Genomic DNA, 18,816 nt, shown 5'->3' on the forward strand with positions numbered 1-18,816 from the left:
GATCATCCAGACAGATTTGACCATTGGCCTCAGCTGCTGTGTAGTAATGGTCTGACTGGTTGCTGTTACTGGGAGGTCGAGTGGAGCGGAGAAGTTTATCTATCAGTGAGTTACAGAGGAATCGGAGGTTTAGGAGATAGCCTAGATCGTGTGTTTGGATGGAACAATCATTCCTGGAGTCTGAGCTGCTCTGATCGTGGTTACTCTGTCTGTCACAATAACAGATTCACATCCATCTCCTCCTCTGTCTCTCACAGAGTATCAGTGTATGTGGACTGTCCTGCTGGGACTCTGTCCTTCTACAGAGCCTCCTCTCACAAACTGATCCACCTCCACACCTTCAACACCACATTCACTGAACCTCTTTATCCTGGGTTTAGGTTCTGGTCTCCTGGTTCCTCAGTGTCTCTGTGTTAAGTGTAGTACTGAGAGTGTCGTCCTGTCAGAGAAACGTCGTCTCTGTTGAACAGATAGTTCAGTCTGTACATGTCTGTCTCTTTCACTCACACACACGTTTTCAGATTCATGGATTCAATCAGTTTCTTCTTGAACCAGTTCTAAATGATTCCTTGTAAACTTGTTCCTCTTCCAGTTCTTTAAAGATGAAGCTACGATTATTCCAGGATCCAGATGTTGAGGACTTGTTCTGAAGTCTTGTTCTGTCTTTTGTCTCTTTCTCTTTTCCGATCCACTGACAGTATTAGATGTCAGTGCTGCTGTTCATAGTGACGTCAGCACAAATGACCCAACAAGACCAAAGATTCAAGTCAAACACATCCATGAACTTCATGAAGGAAAGTTTCCTGACTTTTGTTCTCCAATCATCTTTATTTGGAGTTAAATGAGTCCAACTAAAGTCAGATCTCCTGAAATGGGGACGATTTGAAGTGACTTGACATTTTAGTGATACTGACCAGGAGTGGACTCACTGTTGTTGTGGACTGTATCTGTAAGTGCTGCTGGTTCATCTACAGCATATGTGTCAAACTCAAGATCCGCAGGCCACATCTGACCCGGCTTGTAATTGTAACATAATAAGGCACAGATCCCCTAATGCAGCGCTTCATCTGCCTTGCCGAACACTTCCCATGTTAATCAAATCTAGCTTATGATGCTGCAGGTTTTTGCCAAGGTAGCCCAGTGATGCCAAGTTATGTTAAACCAAGTCGGCACAACGGTGTTCCCAAATACGCATTTTGCTGATAAACTGAGCGCACTGCGTTTTGGTGACTTTGACGAACAAAAAAATTATTTTGCTTTGATGTGGAAACTGCACCTGTGCAGATTCAGAAGGAGCTGATTAAGCTGCAGTGTAATGACTGAAGGCAAAGTACGACACTGCAGGGCTGCACAGTTTGTTCACTCCATTTCCACAGAAATGCCCCAGCTTCGTCTACATGCGGCTCGAACTTCACACCAAACATAAACTAACTTGTTGCCAAAAAAAGATGCCAGGCACCCAGCTCTGATAAAAAGAGAAGAGCAACGGAATGATTTGATTTGTTATTGCTGAAAAGCACAAATTGTATTTATATTTCCAGGTTTTGTTATGCAGCATGTTCACATTTAGAATTTGTATAATTTTGACAGGATATATTTTTATGGAAAGTAAAATGTTTTGGAATATTTAAAATTTAAGTTTATTTTTATATAAAATGACATAAGAGCAAATAAATTTGAATGTTTGTACTTTGAATGTTTACTTTATTTCTAACTTGTATAATTTAGACATGGAATAAAAATCTGTTTTTATTCATATTAAAGTTAAAAAAAGTTTTAAAAGTTTCGTTTTAGTGTGTTTAATAAATGTTCATCCTGTTCGGCCCACAATCTAAAGTGTTTTGGATTTTGGCCCCCTGTGCAATTGAGTTTGATACCCCTGATCTACAGCATCCACACACATCTGGAAACACATCTGTGTGTCTGACTTGATCAAACAATGACTCCTGCAGTTGCTGGAGCAGAAGCTGAAGTTGGACCTTTCAGAATAAAAGCATGTGTTTGTATCCTGCAGCAGGACATCAGTGTGTTCCTTCAGGCTGCTGTATTGAACCAACACACTGAGCTCAAATTGAGCTTTATTCACTTCAACTTTGTTCTTGGTCTCTGTGATGGAAAAGTTTCAGTTGAACATTTGGAGCAAAATCCAAAGTGTCCAAGTGGAAGAAGAGTTTTTGTGTTGGTGTTCAAGAAGCTGAGAATGAAACATGACAACACTGAAAACCTTCAAAAAATTGAAGGTCAGGGCAAAAACTTACCTTGGTTCAATCAATCATATAGTTACCAACATAATAAGCTAGTCAGCTAACAGAGATAACTCTTCTACTGGTCATCATTGACCTTTTCATAAATGTTGACTATGGTAAATGTTCTGTTTTAGTGTTTTAATACTGTGTTTAGTGCTGCCCTCAGATGTTTCTATGCAGATGTAGTGATTTATTCCACTATTACGCTGATGACACACAGTTGTATCGCTCTATCGCACTCATGGACCATGCAACATGGAAGAGTTCTTTACAATTTTGTGTGTCTGATATAAAAATCTGGATGTCCTTTGATGCAATTTAACTCAAATATATATATTTTTTAAATTATCCAGAACTCAGCTATTCCCACCTATTCTTTCTGCCCTCCGTTGGCTCCCTGTGCATTTTGAAGTTGAAAGATTTTATTGAGTCCTACATGGCCTGGTTTCAGCCTATATCTTAGATCTTTTAATTCTATATGATTCTCTACTTATCTAACTAATATTGTTTACACTGCTACACTTTACTGTTTAGAGAGTAACCAGGGGAGTCCAACAATCCCAAGGTAAAAGTCTGGCTGCAAAGGGGAGTGCATTCCAACAGGGGACCCTCGTCTCAAACCAGTGAAGAAACCAACAATACCTCTAGGACTTTAGGGACTTAGACACATCTCAAGTCACGCTATCATGGAAATAGAAGAGTCCACCTTGATGTGGGTTGAAGTTCACATAGTTGTCATGGTTTTGTTGATTGTTACATCCATATTGTGGCACGAGAATATAACTCCAAGAGAGCAGACTAATAGTACTGAAAACAACATATAAGGAAGAGAGCGATAGGACAGGAGAAAGCGGAAAGGGTTAGTGATGACAGAATGCATAGACAGGAGGACATATGCTTCCTAGGTTGAATTTGTTCCATAGTTTACTGCTTAAGAAGCTACGTATCTAATTATGTTGCATGTGCAGCATCAAGACCATTCTTGGTCACCTGCCCCCTTCTGCCAGTGACCTGATGGTTCTGAAATGTATGCATGCAGTACTTGCTTCTTCTTTGGTATCTTTAGCAGTAGCAGGGGCTTTACTTGTGTTGTGTGGATGCTGCTGCATCCCATGTCTCATGTTGAGATGGCCTGGAGCTGTACATCTCCAGAATCCAGTTCATCTGCCCAATGTTCTTGATGCTTGTTGTTGTCTTATTGCCTCCTGTTCTTTTCTCTCTCCTCTTTCCACTCACCCCAACCGGTTGAGGCAGATGGCCGCCCACTATGAACCTGGTTCAAACCTGGCACAAAGAGCAAAATCCACTTTAAGAAAAACCACGTGTTCAACATGGAGGAAACTTTGGATTCATTTTGATTCATGCTGAAAGAAAAACAGGAGACGTTTTTTAGTTTGGTTCTGTTTGTGTGTGATATTATGGAAACATGAAGAAAAAGGACATTTTGATCTTATAACACCAAATAAGGTAAATGTTATTTTTCCTGTTTCCACTTTTACTCAGTTAATCATGTTCCAATTCTTTTCTGAGTGACTGTTCATTTAAATTATTTTAATGTGAATTAACTTTAGATTTTATTTACAGGTCAAATGTGGACTTTGCTCCACAGAGCTGTCTGTACATAAACAGGATCAATGCTGAGACGTTACAGAGCACGACATGAAAATAAAGAAGCTGTAAATACTCCAGTGATGAACTCAGGTATGTTGAAATTCTCACTAAAGCTTTAAAACCTTCACTTTATTATTAATAAGTTCATATCATGAAGTTGTTCCAACACGATGGAACAGCTCAGACCACATGCTGGAAGAATGAAGGACCAAAAGGAGCCAGTGTGGGAATCTGTGGCCTCTTTAAAAACAGATATCACTCCACTTACTGCTGAACACCATGAAATCAGAGGAGAAACTCTCAGCGTGCTCGCTCCTTTCAATCCAGCTACAGTGGAGCTGTCTGAAGAGAAAAGAGTCTCTGGATCCAAGGTCATTCCCATGATCCAAATGAAACTTCGAATGTCATAGGTCACGTGACTCTGGTGTTTCGATACAAGCTCCGATACAGCGATTCGAATCATTGCGCTTCAGGAAGAGTGACACGCTCCGAAGCCTCTGTATCATTTGCCCATCAATAGTAGTTGTTCACTTCTTATTTCACCAGCATTTCACCAGTTTGGAGACAAATTGTTATGTTTTTCAGTGATTTACTGGAATCCAACTTTCTGATCAGTAGCTGATGAATTTTGACTGAAAATTAGTTGATTTCTGTGATTAAAGTGTTTTAATCTTGATGATTTGTGGATTTGCATCACTGCTAAAGTTGAAACTCTCACTGATGTAAATGAGAATGACTGCATTCAAGTGACACTGATATGAAAGAGGAAAGAAGAGCCAATCAGTGGAGGAGCAGCTGATCTTTGTCCAGGAGAAATGATGGAAAGGAGGATTTCAGTTTTCACTGCACATCAATGATTTGTGTTTCCTCTCCACATGAAGGTAGAAAGTGTGTGTGAGCTGATGTGGATGTGGATTTAGTTCTCTCTCTCTGTTGCTTTATTTTTGTATTGTGTTTTTTGTTTGTTTGTTTTTTTACTCAGTCTCGTCTCTTGAGGACAGTTCGAAAAGCAGAGGTGGTATTTCACAGGGGCAGATTTCTAGTTTTTAAACTCAGGTTTACTTAGTACCAGTGTTTTTCTTCTCTGTCTCACACTGACAATAGCACATTGATGCTGGGAGCTGCCCAGTACAACCAGTCTGATCCAACAAGACACTGATAATTGATGATGACATGACATGCTGAACCTTGTTTTTCTCTTTTTCAAATGACCTCTGATTTGTTTCACAGATGGAGAGGTCTCTAAAGGAGGAGCTCCTGGACATGTTGGAGGATTTGGGAGAAGAGGAACTAAAAGATTTCCAGTGGCTGCAGAATGTGAAGTTACCAGATGGTTTACAGAACATCAAAAAGTTCAAACTAGAGAAAGCAGACAGATTAGAAACAGTAGATTCAATGTTCCAGATGTACAGTGATAAAGTTCTAGAGGTGGCGAAGTTGCTTTTACAGAACATGAAGCATCATAAAGGTCACTTTTATACACTTCTTCATTAACATCCTCAAAGCAAACAACACGTCTGTGCTGCTCTTTCTTGGCCTGAAATCATATAGTTGGTCACAGTTGGTCACCTCAACTCTTCTCCTACTATTATTCAGTACAATGTACACCTTGTCAGGCATCGTCAAGGCTCACTTTCCAAACTTTTAAACCTAAATAATCTGGTTAACCACTCCGCTGCTGTCTCTACTAAATCGGTCTATGTCTCCAATGTTCATCTGGACCAACTGGACCTTTCCATTCTTCATAGCTTTCCTGACTTCATCTTTAGTAATGACCCTCATTTCATGTTGTTTATATGTGATGTCTCTATAGCACCAGTAGATGTGTAGTTAATTTACAGAGGAGATGTTAGCAGTCATTTCTTATATAAACTTTGTAGTTACACTACCAGTCACAAATGTGGACACAGATAGGAGTTACAATGTTTTTATGAAAAGATACATGACTGCAACTGTGTTACCATAAGTTCAACAAGGGTTTTCTAATGATCAGTTTTCTTTTGAATAAATAAATTTGCATTAGCAGCATAACGAGCTATTGGAATAAAGTAGGAAGACAGCAATCTGCTTTCCTGTAAGAAAAATTATCATTTCTATCTGAGCCCCACATTTTCACTGTTAGTGTCGTCTTACTGATTAATTAGAAACCTTCATTTACATTTACGTTTAACAGTGTTTGTTAAATTATTAATTATTATCAATTATCAGTTAAGTTGGTGATAAACCATCTTAAATTAGCTTTGATTGTACAGTGATTTAAAAAAATTACAAGTGCAAGAATTGTGGAGTGGAAAAAATCACACAGTGTCTGTTGTGAACAGGTCACTAATGTTACATCTTATTATCTGTTCTTCAACCAGATACTGCTGATATTTCGGATGTCAGGTCTAAACTTAAATCTAATCTGAAGAAGAAGTTCCAGTGTGTGTTTGAGGGGATTGCTAAAGCAGGAAACCCAACCCTTCTGAACCAGATCTACACAGAGCTCTACATCACAGGGGGAGGGACTGGAGAGGTCAATGATGAACATGAGGTCAGACAGATTGAAACAGCATCCAGGAAACCAGACAGACCAGAAACAACCATCAGACAAGAAGACATCTTTAAAGGCTCACCTGGAAGAGAAGAACCAATCAGAACAGTGATGACAAAGGGAGTGGCTGGCATTGGGAAAACAGTCTTAACACAGAAGTTCACTCTGGACTGGGCTGAAGACAAAGCCAACCAGGACATACAGTTCACATTTCCATTGACTTTCAGAGAGCTGAATGTGCTGAAAGAGAAAAAGTTCAGCTTGGTGGAACTTGTTCATCACTTCTTTACTGAAACCAAAGAAGCAGGAATCTGCAGGTTTGAAGAGTTCCAGGTTGTGTTCATCTTGGACGGTCTGGATGAGTGTCGACTTCCTCTGGACTTCCACAACAATCAGATCCTGACTGATGTTACAGAGTCCACCTCAGTGGATGTGCTGCTGACAAACCTGATCAGGGGGAACCTGCTTCCCTCTGCTCGCCTCTGGATAACCACACGACCTGCAGCAGCCAATCAGATCCATCCTGAGTGTGTTGACATGGTGACAGAGGTCAGAGGATTCACCGACCCACAGAAGGAGGAGTACTTCAGGAAGAGGTTCAGAGATGAGGAGCAGGCCAGAAGAATCATCTCCCACATCGAGACATCACGAAGCCTCCACATCATGTGTCACATCCCAGTCTTCTGCTGGATCACTGCTACAGTTCTGGAGGATGTGTTGAAAACCAGAGAGGGAGGAGAGCTGCCCAAGACCCTGACTGAGATGTACATCCACTTCCTGGTGGTTCAGTCCAAACGGAAGAACATCAAGTATGATGGAGGAGCTGAGACAGATCCACACTGGAGTCCAGAGAGCAGGAAGATGATTGAGTCTCTGGGAAAACTGGCTTTTGAGCAGCTGCAGAAAGGAAACCTGATCTTCTATGAATCAGACCTGACAGAGTGTGGCATCGATATCAGAGCAGCCTCAGTGTACTCAGGAGTGTTCACACAGATCTTTAAAGAGGAGAGAGGACTGTACCAGGACAAGGTGTTCTGCTTCGTCCATCTGAGTGTTCAGGAGTTTCTGGCTGCTCTTCATGTCCATCTGACCTTCATCAACTCTGGAGTCAATCTGCTGTCTGAAGAACAGTCAACTTCTCTGTGGTACAAACTGTTTAGACCTGAACAAAAACTTCTCCACCAGAGTGCTGTGGACGAGGCCGTACAGAGTTCAAATGGACACCTGGACTTGTTTCTTCGCTTTCTCCTCGGTCTTTCACTGCAGACCAATCAGACTCTTCTACGAGGTCTGCAGACAAAGACAGGAAGCAGATCACCAACCAATCAGGAAACAGTCCAGTACATCAAGAAGAAGATCAAAGAGACTCCCTCAGCAGAGAAAAGCATCAACCTGTTCCACTGTCTGAATGAACTGAATGATCGTTCTCTAGTGGAGGAGATCCAACAGTACCTGGACTCAGGAAGTCTCTCCACATATAAACTCTCTCCTTCTCAGTGGTCAGCTCTGCTCTTCATGTTGGTGTCATCAGGAAAAGATCTGGACGTGTTTGATCCATTTAAATACTCTTCAAACTTTTCAGAGGAGGATTTTTTGTTTGTGCTGGGAGTCGTCAAAGTCTCTAAGAAAGTTGTGTAAGTGTAAAGATAGTGGAATTTATTCATCATTAAATCCACAGCTACTGTATTTCAACAACAGAACAGAACTTATTACTTGTTTACTTGTATTGAAACATATTTAATTATATCTTAACACAAATGTTTTCATCTTATACATCACTGTTTTTCAGACTGAGTGGCTGTAACCTCTCAGAGAGAAGCTGTGAAGCTCTGTCCTCAGTTCTCAGCTCCCAATCCTCCACACTGTAAACTGGAAACTCTCATGTTAGGATTCAATAATTTGAGTACATTTATATGCAGTAGTTTTCCTTTTTGTGGTGATGTTGTTATTAAAAGTAGAATGTCATAAAAAGATATGTCACTGTTTCTAATACAACCACAACTTTTATTTATAATAATTCTAACTTAAAAAAAAAACATTCATGATTTTTTATTTCTATATTTAACAGACATGTAACTCTAAATCACTCCTCCATTCTTTATTTCAGTTATTATTTCAATTCAATTCAATTCAGTTTTATTTGTATAGCGCCAATTTACAACAGAAGTTATCTCAAGGCACTTTACAGTGTAAGGTTTAAGACCTTACAGAAAATATTTATACAAAAAATTATAGAGAAAACCCAACAATCCCATTTGAGAAAGCTTTAGGCAACAGTGGAGAGGAAAAACTCCCTTTAGAGGAAGAAACCTCCAGTAGAACCAGGCTCATAGTGGGGGCCATCTGCCTCAACCGGTTGGGGTGAGTGGAAAGAGAAGAGAGAAAAGAACAGCAGGCAATAAGACAACAACAAGCAGCAAGAACATTGGGCAGGTCAACTGGATTCTGGAGATGTACAGCTCCGGGCCGAGGATACCTGCAGAAAAGTACAGAGAGAGGGAGACAGAGAGGAGGAAACACAACTACAGGAGAGAGAAGACACAAAGTTAATGATGTGATGGCATTTGCATTGATACATGAGAAAGGACAGAGGAGAGGAGCTCAGTATTTTCACATAAACATCTACTATAGTGAATCTTATCTGTAGGTTTAGTAAAGTTTGGTATTGTAAATTCAAATGTAATTAAGAAATGGTCAGATAAAAGAGGGTTTTGGGGAAAAACTATTAACTGATCAACTTCCACACTGTATGTCAGAATAAGATCAAGGGTGTGATTAAAACAGTGAGTGGGTTTATTTACATTTTGGGTAAAACCAATGGAGTCTAATAGTGAATTAAATGCAGTGTTGAGGCAGTTATCATCAACATCTACATGGATATTAAAGTCACTCAGAAACTCTGAGAATTCATTTAAAAACTCAGAGTAAGGGACAGGAGGACGGTACACAATAACAAACAGGACTGGTTTTTGATTTTTCCAGTTAGGATCAGAGAGGCTAAGAGTGACGCTCTCAAATGAATTAAAACTATGTTTAGGTCTGGGGTTGATTAACAAACTTGAGTGGAAGATTGCTGCTACTCCTCCACCCCGACCTGTGCTTCTAGGAACATGATAATTAACATGACTTGAGGGGGTCGACTCATTCAGAGAGACATATTCATCCTGCTGCAGCCAGGTTTCAGTAAGACAGAATAAGTCTATTTGATGGTCAATTATCAAATCATTTACTAACAGGGATTTAGACGAGAGAGATCTGATATTTAAAAGTCCACATTTGATTGTTGTCTTGTTATTTTGTTCTGAGAGAGGAGTCGTCTTCATTTTTATTAATTTTTTATGAATAACTCCTCTTGTGTTAGTTTTTGATATAAATAATTTACGTGGTCAGGAAGAAGACACTGTCTCTATGGGGTTATGGTAGTTTTTGGGGGGTGACGGCTGTAAGGAAGCTGCAGAGAGGTGTGTAAGACTGCGTCTCTGCGTCCTGGGCTCCACTCTGAGATGTCAGGGTTTAGGTCGTCTAATAAACTCTGTCATATTTCTAGAGAGTTGAGATGAACCTTCTAAAGTGGGATGGATGCCGTCTCTTCTAATCAGCCCAGGTTTTCTCCAAAAAGTTTTCCAATTGTCTATGTAGCCCACGTTGTTAGCGGGACACCACTTAGACTCCAGGTTTGCTAACACCTGATTATAGTTGAGGTTGTGACATCAGACAGTGTTTCACTGACTTTTTCCACCATCACTCTGTATGTTTAATGGTTGTGTTCTGTAAAGACATGAAAGATCAGGACTCTTCAGGTGTTTTATCAACTTAGAAATATTCTGTTTGTTTATATTTCTGATTTTTGTGAAGATCAGATTACATTTCATGAACAACTGATGCAAAACATAATTACTAATTACTAATTTAGCATCAAATCCAAATAGGAGTATGTGATGTTGGTCTGTACAAAAAACATCAGCACCAAGTCTCCTGTGTGTTGTTTTGTGTGTCTGCAGACTGTCAGGCTGTCTGATCACAGAGGAAGGCTGTGCTTCTCTGGCCTCAGCTCTGAGCTCCAACCGCTCCCATCTGAGAGAGCTGGACCTGAGCTACAATCATCCAGGAGACTCAGGAGTGAAGCTACTGTCTGCTGGACTGGAGGATCCACACTGGAGACTGGACATTCTCAGGTATGGAGAGGCCTGCTGCAGCCACAGACAATGTCTCACTGTGGAGTCGTGTTGATGAACACTGCAGCAGAAAGTAGTTTTGTGCTGGAAACATTTCCTCTCAGCTGACGACAAATCTTCACTGAAGCACTTTACATTCAGCAAAGAAAAGAGGGGAGCTCCTGTAATTCTGACTTCAGTGTCTCATTCTGACTTTGTGAACAAATCTCCTCATGATGAAATCAGGTGTTACAATAGATTCTGTGAACTGAGCAGGAAATTCATCCACCTTATAGGTAGAGTTTTTATCCACAGAATGACAATGAATGAATATCAGAGGATTGAATCAGGTCACAGCATCATGTCTGTGTCTCCTCAAATAGTGATGATTGAAGCATCTTCACCTCCCTGAGATCCTGATCTTGTCATGATGAGATCTTGTGTCATATATAGGAGACAGTAAATCAGAACTAGAACATGTTCATTTCATCATTACAATCTGTCAAAGAGGAAAAACTCCTTGTTGTTCCCAGTTGAAGAATTAGTTTGTGATTGAATGTTTTTCTCCTCAAACTCCTGTTTTCACTTTCTGTCTCTGGCTGCTCCAACAAATCTGACACCAAATCAGATGAAGCCACAAAGTCTGTGTGTAATGATCAATATCCAGTAGCTGGAGGTGAACTAGACTTCCTCTGAACACAGGACAACGTGTGAAGCTCAGCTGAGATCAGTCCACAGACATTAGAGAGAGGAAAACACACACACAGAGTCCATGTATGTGGAGTTGAGCCTCTTGGACTTTGCTTTCCAGTTTCCTGCTTCCTGTGGTGTCACATTAGTTTGTCTGGTGACAGAGTGAGACTGAAAGCAGGTGTCTGACACCAAAACTGCTGTGAACTAGAGAATTGAAATCTTTCCTCCATGTCACCTCCCTGCTCCGTAGAATTCCAATTCCTTAGTTGTTTGCTGAATGTCCATCCCTACATACAAGCCTCCATTATAACAGAACCAGAACACACTGTGTGTATGAGAGCCATGTAATGTCCATGTGTGCATGCTGAAAGAGAATGTGCTGCTCTGACCCCCCTCCTCCTTTCAGGGTGGAGCCTGGTGGAGTCCGATGGTTGAGACCAGGTCTGAGGAAGTGTAAGCGTGTTTTTAATGAGACTGATGAAAACAAAGCAGCAACATTCAACCATCTTCAAACTGTCACATCACTCATTCAAATCCCTGATGTCATGAGTCCTCATCAAACTGATGATAGATTAATAACTGCAGCTGGATTGTGTCTTGTTCTCTCCATCAGATTTCTGTCAACTCACCATCGACACAAACACAGTGAACAGAAAACTACGACTGTCTGACAACAACAGGAAGGTGACACGTGTGAGGAAGGATCAGTCATATCCTGATCATCCAGACAGATTTGACCCGTGTCGTCAGCTGCTGTGTAGTAATGTTCTGACTGGTCGCTGTTACTGGGAGGTCGAGTGGAGCGGATGGGTTCATATATCAGTGAGTTACAGAAGAATCGGAAGTAAAGGAAACAGTAAAGACTGTGGGTTTGGACTGAACGATCAGTCCTGGAGTCTGAACTGCTCTGATGGTGGTTACTCTGCATATCAAGATAAGAGAGTAACATCCATCTCCTCCTCTGTCTCTAAATGAGAATCAGTGTATGTGGACTGTCCTGCTGGGACTCTGTCCTTCTACAGAGTCTCCTCTGACAAACTGATCCACCTCCACACCTTCAACACCACATTCACTGAACCTCTTTATCCTGGGTTTGGGTTCTGGACATCTGGCTCCTCAGTGTCTCTGTGTTCAGTGTAGTACTGAGAGTGTCGTCCTGTCAGAGAAACGTCGTCTCTGTTGAACAGATAGTTCAGTCTGTACATGTCTGTCTCTTTCACTCACACATACGTTTTCAGATTCATGGATTCAATCAGTTTCTTCTTGAACCAGTTCTAAATGATTACTTGTAAACTTGTTTCTCTTCCAGTTCTTTAAAGATGAAGCTCTGATTATTCCAGGATCCAGATGTTGAGGACTTGTTCTGAAGTCTTGTTCTGTCTTTTGTCTCTTTCTCTTTTCGATCCACTGACATTATTAGACATCAGTGCTGCTGTTCATAGTGACGTCAGCACAAATGACCCAACAAGACCAAAGATTCAACTCAAACACATCCATGAACTTCATGAAGGAAAGTTTCCTGACTTTTGTTCTCCCATCATCTTTATTTGGAGTTAAATGAGTCCAACTAAAGTCAGATCTCCTGAAATGGTGACGATTTGAAGTGACTTGACATTTTAGTGATACTGACCAGGAGTGGACTCACTGTTGTTGTGGACTGTATCTGTAAGTGCTGCTGGTTCATCTACAGCATCCACACACATCTGGAAACACATCTGTGTGTCTGACTTGATCAAACAATGACTCCTGTATCTGCTGGCCCCAAACCCCCACCGACTGAGATTATGTGTCTTAATCCAGCTGTTGATGCTGCAAGTACTGGTTCACTTGACACAACATCTCAACACTCCAACACATCCTCATAACAAGCGACAGATGGAGTTCGATTGCTGTTTGCACATAGAAGCTACAGGGGTCCTTCAAGGTGTTCCTGATGAATATAAAACTAGAAACCAAATCCCTGTTGTATCTGAATCATTCAGTATGTGGTGAGTTGTAATTAATAAGAACGTAGACCAGATACATTTTTTATACTTAAATTAACATTAGCATTAATGTTGTCGCAGAACCGAATGGCATTGGACATGTTGTTAACAGGAAAGGGAGGTGTCTGTAGAGTGTTTGGTACTTAACTTTGTACATTCATACTTCACAACACAGCTACAGACAGTTCAATAACAAGAGCTCTTGAGGGACTAACTGCACTCTCTATTGAATTAGCTGAAAATTCTGGAGTTGATGATCCGCTGACTAAGTGGACTCAGGACTGGTTTGGCAGACGGAGTGGGCTTATTGCTTCTTCTTCAGTATCTTTACTTGTGGTGTGTGGATGCTGCGGCATCCCATGTCTCAGGGAGCTCATGCAAAGACTGATTGAAACAGCACTGACCAAAACTAACTGTGTCTATGAGCTTGTTCCACAGACAGAAAACAACTATGATGGGACACATGTGAAGGAGGATCAGTCATATCCTGATCATCCAGACAGATTTGACCAGTGTCGTCAGCTGCTGTGTAGTAATGTTCTGACTGGTTGCTGTTACTGGGAGGTCGAGTGGAGCAAAATGGTTGATATATCAGTGAGTTACAGAGGAATCAGAAGGAGAGGAGACTTTAATGACCATTTGTTTGGAAGGAACGATCAGTCCTGGAGTCTTTTCTGCTCTGATGGTCATTACTATGTCTACCACAATAAAAGATTTACTTCCATCTGCTCCTCCGCTGTCTCTCACAAAGTATCAGTGTATGTGGACTGTCCTGCTGGGACTCTGTCCTTCTACAGAGTCTCCTCTGACAAACTGATCCACCTCCACACCTTCAACACCACATTCACTGAACCTCTTTATCCTGGGTTTGGGTTCTGGTCCCCTGGTTCCTCAGTGTCTCTGTGTTCAGTGTAGTACTGAGAGTGTCGTCCTGTCAGGGACGACCCTCGAAGAAGAGTTTTTGTGTTGATGTTAAAGAAGCTCTGAGAGTGAACCATCAGAAACATGAATGTGTGTCCTTTCAGAGTTTCAGCTCATCTTCTTGCAGTGTTTCAGATCTTCAGTTTCTGAAGAAGATCACAACAGGAGCTCACTGAGGCTGGATCTTCATTGGATCTTTGTACTCGTTTGATTTGTGATTTACAAGTGATTCTGTCGTCTATTATAACCCCAAGAAATGTATCATCCTAAACTCTTTCAATGTCAACTCCATCTATTTCTATATGCATCTGTGAGTTTATATTGCAAATTCCAATATCATAATTTTTATTTTGCTATTGTTTTTCAAGTTGGTGTGTTTGTGTATTGTATTCAGCATTTGCAAATGTTGATGAGTGATAGTATCAAACTAAGTGGGCTCTTTAAATTTTGCTAAACATGTGATTATACATTATATTTTTATTTGTGTTAGAAACATTGTCTGTCCAGATAAATATGGAGGGAGATCTGACAACAAAATAACACCAATTACTTCCTGTGTCGACATACAATAAAGATCTGACCAAACCATCTTTGTGAATCAGTTTACCATTTATTTTTCATGTAGAAAGATAAACCGAGCCTCCGAGCCATCATCAAGACCACTGTAAAGAAAAGACACAAAGGTTTTTACTTACAGATCAGACGTTGAAGATGTGTTTCCTCCATTGTCAACGTCTCTGTGATTCTATGAGTCAGACTGAGTAAAGCCCACCTTCTTCCTCTGTTTAGTTTGTGGTTTTCTCTTTTCTGTGACAAGAAGACAGTGATAAAATATTTAACATAAATAATAAGGCAGAGTCAGGACCGGCCAAGAGGGAGCATCTTTTAAAAGAAGCTCTGACCCGCTGGACCATCCCCGACTGAATACAAGGAGAACTGTTTCACACGTTTGTTGCAAACTGTTTGAATTTATATTGTTGTACGTGAAATTACAAAATGCTGTGGGTTTGCAGCTATTGGACACTTTTCATCTTAATGTGAACAATGACTGGTTGAATCCACTTGTGCCATATGCAGGCCTTAGTGAAATGGTGGTTGTGGGTTTCTGTTGAACGTAATAAATTTTTAAAAATTGCATATGTCAATAATAGATATCAAAATCAAAAATAGAAGGGGGCTGAAGTGACCAGAGAATTTACGTCGATACTGGAGGAAAGAGGAGTGACTGAAAACCTTCAAACAGACGAAGGAAAAGAAATGTCCAGTTCCTCTTTTCATAGATTAATGGACAAACATAATATCACGCATTTTGCAACATAAACACTTGATGCTCATCTAGTGCATACATTTGACTTGACCATGAGTTGTATTCACTTCTTGAATCACTCCAGAATAAATTTCATCATCATATTTCAGACAACACCACTGTGGTGAGGACAGAAAAGAAATAAGACACATGATAGATGGTCCAACACTGTAAAAAACATTTAGTAGTTTTCAACTGGCAGCTGTGGTTGTGTTACACCCTGAAAGGGAGAAAATCACTAAAGATGTCTCCCACAGACTTCACTCTATGACATCTTTATGAAGAATGAAGCTACCGCGGTGAGAACTCTCCTACTGGACATTAAGAGACACAACTAATTCATTACAGGGTGAACTTTACTGAACACATTCAGAGAATTCCCTGTTTTATCACAGACTATACTACTGTTCTCTACACAACAAACTGGGTTTCTGTATGGAGCATTTACACTGTTTCTAATCTTAACATATTTCTATTATTTCAAAGGAATAAATTCTGAATCCTCTACACTATCCTCTTAATCCAAACTTATTCACATTTTAACAATTGTTTTAGGTTTATTATCTATTACCTCTATGAGAATTTCCATCTACCACACAGCCACCGAGTGAGTGAAGTGAAGTCAGGTACGTTTGGTAGAAACCAGTTGTTGAACATTGTGGGAAACAAACTTCATGTCATTTAAGAATGAGAGGAGAACGTGGAAAGACAAATGAAATGTGTGAATCTGATGATCCAACACATTTACTAGTAAATCTTTAGAGGCTGCTCAGTGGATTTATTCTTCTGGATGTTTCCCAAACGTAGAACTGCTTCTTTAAAGTCAAACTACATCACATGTTTGTTTGGATCAGAATGAGATAGAAGACGATTCAGCGGAAACTTATGAAGCTCCCATTAAATAGTTCGGCCCCATTCCTAAAATACTGAGTATCTGCTGATGCAGATTTGACTTCTGCTGCTGTTTTCATCATGTTAATGACAGCAGACACTTTTCAATGGGACTTTGGTTTGTGGGCTGCTGAGAGATGGTGCTGCCTCGTTTCTAAATCAAGTCCAACTCAAACTGAAACCAACACAAAGTTCCCCGTAGACGTCTAAATAAGTCACTTTTCACTGTGTGTTTCTTTAATTCAGACAGTTTGTGCTGTAAAAATGAGCTCTGTGTTTGTCTGTGTCTGTCTCACAGCGCTGTCAGTCACAGACACATGTTTGTGGTGGAAAGCATCTTTTCTGTCTCCATACAGATAAAATCTGTGAACCACGCTTCCAACATCAGCCCAGGGCGGAGGAGTAATCAGATTACTCTTTAGCTGCACGTAGACTCAGATTTCCAGTGACCAGGTGACTTGAGTCCATGTAAACACACTGACTGACAGACTGTGAAGCTCTCTGAGTTACAGTCAGGTTCAGAACAGGTCGGACTTTAGTTTCAGACCTGCTGTTGGTCACTTGCTCCATCAGCAGCAGAACTGTTGTTTCTGTATCTTCTTCATGACGAACATCACAAAGACGATAAGAACCAAAGCAGCAACCACCAAGTCCACTCTCAGCCCAACACGTCCTCGTCCGTTTCTGTCCTCGTCTCCTCCGTTCACCATGTTTGTTGTTGTGTGACCTGCAGAGCAGAAAGCAGCTGTGAGGATCAGCTGTCACATCATCTACTGCACTTTGACCCCATCACTCATTCCAGCTGTTTTCTACAAAGTCTCATCAACACCAACATCTGATCTGTGATGTTTCATTCATCCTCATCATGGATTCATTCATCAATAAAAATCAGTCCAGGACACAGATTTAAAGGTACAATATGTCAAATCAGACAGCTTCTCATAATGTTTTGCTTCATCCAACTAAAAATCCAAAAACCTCCCAAATATCAAAGTTATTATTGTAAAAAAGCAGCAAATTTTCCCATTGAAGAACCTGAAATCATCAATATTTGGTCATTTAGTTCATTATCAGTGGACAATTATCAGTGGACACACAAGTCAGGTATTTCTTCAGGGTGACTGTGGGTTAGATAGAATCTGGAAATAGACGGTATGTTTTGTCCATTTGAAAGATAAATCTGTAAAGAGAAAGTTCATATTTGAAACTTGAAGTTGGAGAAAATAACAGAACCAAGCTGTAAATGAGTCGGTGAAAGTTATTTGAACTGTAATGTAACTTTAATCATGTGTATTGAAATGTCTTTGAATACATAATGATTTCTATTCCACCCACACAGAGCTGTCTCTGTCTCACTTTGGTTCACTCAGTCAGCTTCTCATATGTGTAACGCCAACTTTAAAGTAAGTCTATACGCCCACTAGTGCCTGTTGTAAATTCAACATCAGTACGTCACATTTCAGCTTCAGCTGTTAGCTTTACATTTACTATTCTGTCTTTCAAATGGAAACAACTCTGTTGTGAATATTGTTGAACATTGTCCTGTGTCATTCTGAGTGTACTACTCTGCATTGAACACTAGATGGAGACTGTCTCTACATGAAACACAGCAGAACCACTTTGTACAGTGACCTGATGGAAACACAGAGATTCTTTCTGGTTTTATGGAGGAAGACAGAGTCGACTGCGTGTGGTTTAAGTTTGTGTTTAGAAAGTGCTCCACCAGCTTCTCCTGCTACACAGAACTTCACAAACGTCCACTGTGCTTGTTTGAGCTGCAGCATTAACCAGAGTAACGTCCACACAGGCTTTCTGCTGTTATAGGACAGCCTCACGTTCACCAAGCAGCTTCACTGCTGTTCCAGAGACAAACACACTGAACTCCACAAACTCAGCGGAGTCTTCAACCTTCAGGTTCACAGTGTTGATGAGTTCAGGGTCACCTCTCCTTGTCCCCCTCCAATTCCACATCCATATGTTCCAGCATGGCTGATGTTGACACTCTGCAGAATCAAAGACACTTCTCCATCCTTCATCTCTGGATCTCTCAGCTTCACTCGGCCACAATAAGACGGATGCTGCTAGTTTTCTTGTGAGTGGTCTCGGTGAAAGTAGACTCAGTGATCAGGCTTCAGGTCTGGTCTGCTCCACACCACCAGTGAGGGGATCCACACACCAAAGACTGGCATCGTCTCCAGGCGTCTCTGTTAGCTCTTGTGGTCGTACATAAAAGACAAAAAGCAGAGTTACAGATTTTACAGAAATACTTTTTTCCCAGTTTATATCAATAAAACATGTTTCGATTCCATCTGAAGAACACGTGAAATCTCTGGTTGTTAGAAATTGTTAGTCTGCTTCATTTTCTGCATTCGTTTGTCCAAATGATTATTTTAGACTATTTGAAAAGTTCATCTTTTACTTTTGTATTATTTTTATTATTAATATTATTATTCTAACACATATCTGTTTGACTCTG

At 40.5% G+C, this 18,816-nt stretch overlaps 1 protein-coding gene and 1 long non-coding RNA gene across 2 annotated transcripts in view; both read left to right on the top strand.

The window, feature by feature from the left end:
• Positions 1 to 18,816, top strand: part of LOC113155808 (NACHT, LRR and PYD domains-containing protein 12-like) — a gene marked incomplete at its 3' end in the record, with an annotated part of 144,181 nt that overhangs the window by 75,570 nt on the left and 49,795 nt on the right.
• On the top strand, positions 3,679 to 4,243 carry LOC117153097. Its single transcript, XR_004463535.1, has 3 exons — positions 3,679 to 3,713; positions 3,831 to 3,947; positions 4,037 to 4,243. It is a non-coding gene; the product is annotated as an uncharacterized LOC117153097 (long non-coding RNA).

This window comes from Anabas testudineus, chromosome 18 (assembly GCF_900324465.2).
Source record: "Anabas testudineus chromosome 18, fAnaTes1.2, whole genome shotgun sequence".
Taxonomy (NCBI): domain Eukaryota; kingdom Metazoa; phylum Chordata; class Actinopteri; order Anabantiformes; family Anabantidae; genus Anabas; species Anabas testudineus.